We start from the raw sequence: 5,851 nt of genomic DNA on the forward strand, positions 1-5,851 counted from the left end.
TGAGCACATGGCTGGAACCTAGCAACATTCTTCGTCATTGTCAGCATTAATGAGCAGCTCATGACTTTATTTCCTTGTATGAAGCACCATTAATTCTCTTTGATTTCGCCTCCACGTGGAGAATCTCTTCGCCCTCCATTCTTTACCCCAGAGCCGATTCTCACCCACAAAGATCACGTCTCATGACATCAATGGGAGACAGGATCCAGCCTGTCAGTATCAATAGAAGAGAAACTTGATCAGCCTAGCCAGAGAGTTCCTATCGATTCCCCACACCCTGAAACTAATAGGAATATAAGAACCTGTCTTGTTCCTGCTCTGGAATTTCCTGGGCCCCGGATAGCTGAAAAGGAAACAGTAAGCAGCAAACAACAGTGTGGTCTGGTGGCAAGAATCTGACGTTAGAAGTCAAAGGCTTTGGTTTCCATCCCTGCTCTGCACACAATTAGATTTGGACCTTAGGCAGATTCATAAACTTGCCGTCATTCCATTTCCTTTCCTATGAAATGATTCTTAAAGATTTCAGTGGCTGGAAGGAAACTGAGAGGTTATCTGGTTCTACCCCTCAATTTCCAGAGGAGAAAAGAAAAATAGGAGTGCCCCCCCCCCCACACACTCCCACTGGCAGGAATGGTTAGGGAACAAGGCTTTGTCCAAGACCAAAGCAAAACTCAGTTTAAATAAGATTGCTGTTATTAAAACATGTCCTTCCGTAATCACTGGGAAATATTCTGTTAAAAAAACAAGATGTAAAACTATGTGTAAATTATGCTACCATGTGTGCACTTTGTTGTTGTTTTATAAAGAAGGGTGTTATATAATCACATATGCTTTCCTATGCATAGGATATCTTTGCTAGCAGCAGTTACTTCCGGAGAGCAGCAGAACTAGTGGGGGGTGGGGAGCAGTCAGGAATGGGAGTGAGAGGCTGAAGAGAATGAGGAAGCACTTGCCAAATCTTTCTGTTTGCTCTTGCCTGATGGTCAGACCGAAAAAGGAACTTTGGGTTTCAGTGAGAAAATCTGAATTAATTACCTTGTTCTTTCTCTTTCTGTCCTATGGAACTTAATTAAGATAGAAACAATTAGGTCTTTCTTACTCGGTGGCCTGGGCAAGGATTCACAAATAAGTCCACACAGGGAAGTTGTGAGAGGTTCGGGGAGTCTCCTAGGCCTGAGTCACCACTTAGCCCTCTGTCCTATCTGGGAGCAGATCTTTGGCAAGACCCAAATTTCTGAGCAGAAGAAATACCTAGGCAGAAAGAGGGAAGGTGTGTAAATGTGAGGGTATGCCATTTTCTTTTCATACAAGCTCAAGTTGACAGAAGACCTTGTTGGCATCAGGTGTTGCCATCCTGTATCCTCCACTACCATCAGTGCCTGGTGGCTCAGTCTCCACAGTCTGGACTAAACTGGAAGTCAACTCCACGCCTAACTCCAAGCCTTCAGTACTGCCCATTAACCCTCTTTTTCCTGAAAATATTATTCTTCTTTTTCATCTCCTTGATGTCTTGGAAGAATATGAATTAGGGTCAGGACAGTCAAGTCTATCAGAATTTATAAAAGGATTACTATAGTGGACCAAGGAAATACAAGACAATCTCCACTTTCTGAAATTCTACATTCATGTGGGATAGAGCTTCATAGAGAGAAAATTTAGTATGAATTAATTAAAGAAAATAATAATAGCCAACGTTTGTAGAGCAATTCCATATCTTTTCTCATCTTTAGTGTTATTCGTATAATGACACTATTACTAGGCCAGCTCAGGGCACTTCTGTAGACTTAGAGTTGAAACGTGAGACTGTCGTGCTCTCTAGCTGATTCCAGTGTTTGCATTTCCAGTTGGTTTCCCTTGTACAGTACCAGAATTAGCAGGATCTCATTAAATCAGCAGCCAGAAAGCCAGTTTTCACCACTTCTATCTCTGTAATTTCTGATTAAATAGGTGTCTCTGATTTGGTGAAGAATCAGAACTTAACCCAGCAGGGAAATGAATGAAGCACATGCTTTGTTTTCATGTGTGATAGCTCTAAGTGATGTAGCTCACTCTGATTTTGAAGCGAGACGAAAGAGATTTCCCATATCTAGATTAAATACAGATAACATGGGGAGAAATTGTCCTTCTTACAGAGGGATGAGTCGAGCTCCAAATGTGGAGGGGATAGCTGCTGCTCCCAGGACTGAGGGACTTTGTGCCCTGAGTCAGTAACATGATTGCTTGATGCCCTCTTCACACCCACTCCCTCCCCTGAGAGAGCTGAGCAGAAATCCCGGTGAGGGTGCATACAGATTATTACTAAACTGCTCTCTATACAGCTGCTTTGCATCTCTCCTCTCTTTGGGCCAAAGTGAACTTTTGAAACCTGATGTGGGTGCCCAAACCATGCTATTGTAATCATCATTTTCTCATGCATTTGAGATTAAATCGACATTTAAAAGTCTAGCTCAGCTCTTTCCCATCTTGCAAGATGGTGGACACTAAGAAGAAGAAACCTGAAGCCAAGCAGGCTGATGCTGATTCAAGAAGGGTAACCTCACGGCCAAAACGCATAAGAAGGGGAAGCCCCGCTGCAGCTGAAACTCTGTCCTGGTCAGAGGGATTGGCAGATGCTCCTGATCGGCTGTGTTCCCTAAAGGAAGTTTTCAGCAGCTAAATCCAGGATTGACAGAAAAAGGAGAAGATTCTTGTTACTGCCACAAAACCAGCTAGAGACAAGCATGGTGGCCCTTAAGTGGTTAAACTTTGTAAAATGCCTGGATACGATCCTATGGAAGATGTGCCTCGAAAGCTGCTGAGCCACGGCAAGAAACCCTTCAGGCAGCAGGTGAGAAAACCTGGGGCCCACATCACTCCAGGGACTATTCTGATCGCCCCCCTGGGCGTCACAGAGGCAAGAGGCTGCTTTTCTGAAAGCAGCTGAGCACTTCTGGAAGTGGCTTGGGACTTGTGACTGGACCTCTGTGCCTTAATCGAGTTCCTCTGCATAGAACACACCAGAAATTTGTCATCGCCACCTCCACCAAAATTGGTATCAGTGGTGTGAAAATCCCCAAACGTGTCACTGATGTTTACTTCCAAAAGAAGCCATGCAAGCTCAGACACCAGGAGGGGGAGATGTTCGACACAGAGAAAGAGAAATACGGGATAACAGAGCAGCACAAAGTTGGTCAGAAAGCCGTGGACTCTCAAATTTTGCCAAAAATCAAAGCTGTTCCTCAGGTCCAGGGCTACCTGCGCTCCGTGTTTGCTCTCACAAATGGGCTTTATCCTCAAAAACTGGTGTTGTAAATTTATTACGAAAGACCTAATTAAATGCCTGATCTGTTTAAAAAAAAAAAAAAAAGTCTAGCTCACAGGCAAAAGGTAATTTCTTGGCCAATAGGTCTTTTTGGAAACAGAGACATATATTAAAACAAAGAACCTTCAAATAATTCCGAAATGGAATGTGCTTTCCTTTTAGCAGGGGATGAGTAAGGAAGAGGGGCTAGGACCCTCTCCTACTTGTTTCCCCTGCAGGGACCAGCACAGTTCTTCGCCCAGAGTAGGTCCCCAAAAGGCTTCAACCTTTCACTAAATACCCTGCTCCCACTGGGTGCTTTCCCTCCTCATGGCCCACAGGGCTTGGCCCTGGACCCATGGCATCAAGCTACCTTTATTCCCAATCACGTTGCAAACCACGAAAAAGAATTCCCTGGGCCCTCTAGAAAACACTGGCTTTCCTATTGAGTTACACCACAGAAAAATTTGCTACCAACAAAAGATCAGTTGGCTTCAGTCAGTGACAATGGGCATGTACCAGAGGGGAACACAAGGGGCCGACAGAAATCGGTCCCTCTGATGTCACTGCAGTGCTCAGTGACATGGCAGACAGCTGGTGGAAACAATGTGAGGGACAAAGATGCAATGGCTGATGCCCAGATGGGAACCATCTCTCCAATGCTGTGCAAATACCCACTGGCTCCAGCAAATTGCTGGTATATGGTCTTCATCATGTTTCAGACTATTTTGCAGATCTCCAGGCAAACACAAGGGGAGTTGTGACAATAAGAAGACATTCTAGATTGGTGTTGAGACCTTCAATAAGCAAGCAGGTCTCCATACGTATTTAACAAGGTCTGAGACCAAATGTTCTCTGAGGTTCAGTTTGGAAAGGTCCCACCTGTCTTCCATATGCATCCCAACGCCACCACGTGATCAGAAACCTTGTTGCCCGAAGTAAAATAAGGTTCAGGATGTGATTATTGTGTCCTAGATACACTCAAGCCTGGCAGCCCTACTGCTCATCTTCTCAGCAGGAGGTGAATGATGGAGGTGAGAAGCAGGTGAGCTTTATCCACATTCAGAACCCACTCAGGGCCTCATTGCTTGTCTTAAGCTAGTTCTCTAGCAGGTGACCCCTTGCAAGCTGCAACTCTTGGCCTCTCAGGTCAGCAAGTGCTCAGGGCACAGGACCAGCCCTAAACATACCCTCAGAGCTCATGGCCACTTTCTCAGCCACTACCACTGTGAATAACCACTTGGAAAACAAACATCCCTAATTCTCTCCACAAGAGCTCCAATTTATTTCAAAGAAATTGTGGGGACAGAGCCTGAGAGAGCAGTTTCCAGGCTCGGCCTCAGGAGAAGGGTGCTGGCTCGGATAGTAGATGGCCGTCAGCTGTAACCCTTGAGCCATTGGCCACTAATATAACTGCCAAGGCTGCGCTGAGGAGTTGAGTCGAGAGTCGGTCAGTTGGCAAAAAAGCGGACCGCAGGTTGCATGTCATGTGAATCCAGCCTCCAGTGAGACCATAGTGGTATGACTCCCCTACCTATGGCTCCGTGGGTGTTCCTTTTGGGCCTCACCATATCCTGAGTTCTTATGTGGGGAGCGGGAGCAGAGACCCCACAGGCTGCCCCACGTGACAGAAATGTTTTTCTCTAAGTAGAATTTGTTAACTAGAACTCAGTTCATATTGACTGTTTACACTTTTTGTGAAAATCATCAAGTTTTATACCTTGACTCAGATCCAGGTTTTATTAGGCCTGACCAGAGAGAAATAATACAAAAGTGGGCACCGGGCCTCATGCAAGTGAGGAGCCCTGAGGAAGAAGCTTCATTAGCTTCACGATAAATCCACCTCTGCCCTTATCTAGTGACCTGAATCCCAGCGGGAGCACTATGCAGTGAGATGATCTATCATGTATGATGGTCTATCGCTTACGTCGGCATAGTACGAGAAAGAACACGAGCAATGGCGTCAGAAAGGCCTGGTTTCAAATACCAGCTCTGCTTCTTTACTTGCTTTGTGATCTTGAACATAAAGTTACCATGCTTCAGTTCGTCCCTCTGAAACAAACCGGAGGTAGCAATGCATCTTTCAAGTGTGTGTTGTGAAGATCACAGGGCTGTAGTGTTTTCCATAACACATGTGAAACTGTGGAATACTATTCACTCAGTCAATGACATCAGACTCCCATTCAACAGTTTTCATTAGAATTTGGTGGATGTAATTGAAATTCACCTTACACAAAGGTAACTTAGTTATTAATTTGCCAATACTAATAGGACCAGAGCATGCAAACATAGATTCCAAGGAAGTATAAATGTAGAAAAACAAGATAGCAAATAGAACCACACTTAGCCCAAACAAGTAGCTCACAATGATTTTTCTATCGCACTGTACAGAAGGGACACAACCCAACCCAGATTACAATTGTTTGATACAACAGCAATAGAACAGGAATACACATATTGCAAAGCTCTCAGGTTTTTCTGCCTCCTCATGATACGTGTTACCCTCTAACCTATATTCCAACCCGAGAGCCTACCCCTAATTGGGGCTGAGAATCATACTCTTCACAATAA

General features: G+C 44.7%; 1 pseudogene; it reads left to right on the forward strand.

Moving 5' to 3' along the window:
* The first annotated feature begins 2,752 nt into the window (after nt 1-2,752).
* Nucleotides 2,753-3,291, forward strand: LOC109447286 (large ribosomal subunit protein eL6 pseudogene; annotated as a pseudogene).
* The last annotated feature ends 2,560 nt before the right edge of the window (nt 3,292-5,851 follow it).

The sequence above is a fragment of the Rhinolophus sinicus genome, chromosome 1, assembly GCF_057876585.1.
Source record: "Rhinolophus sinicus isolate RSI-liver-muscle chromosome 1, RSI-T2T, whole genome shotgun sequence".
NCBI classification, from domain to species: Eukaryota; Metazoa; Chordata; class Mammalia; order Chiroptera; family Rhinolophidae; genus Rhinolophus; species Rhinolophus sinicus.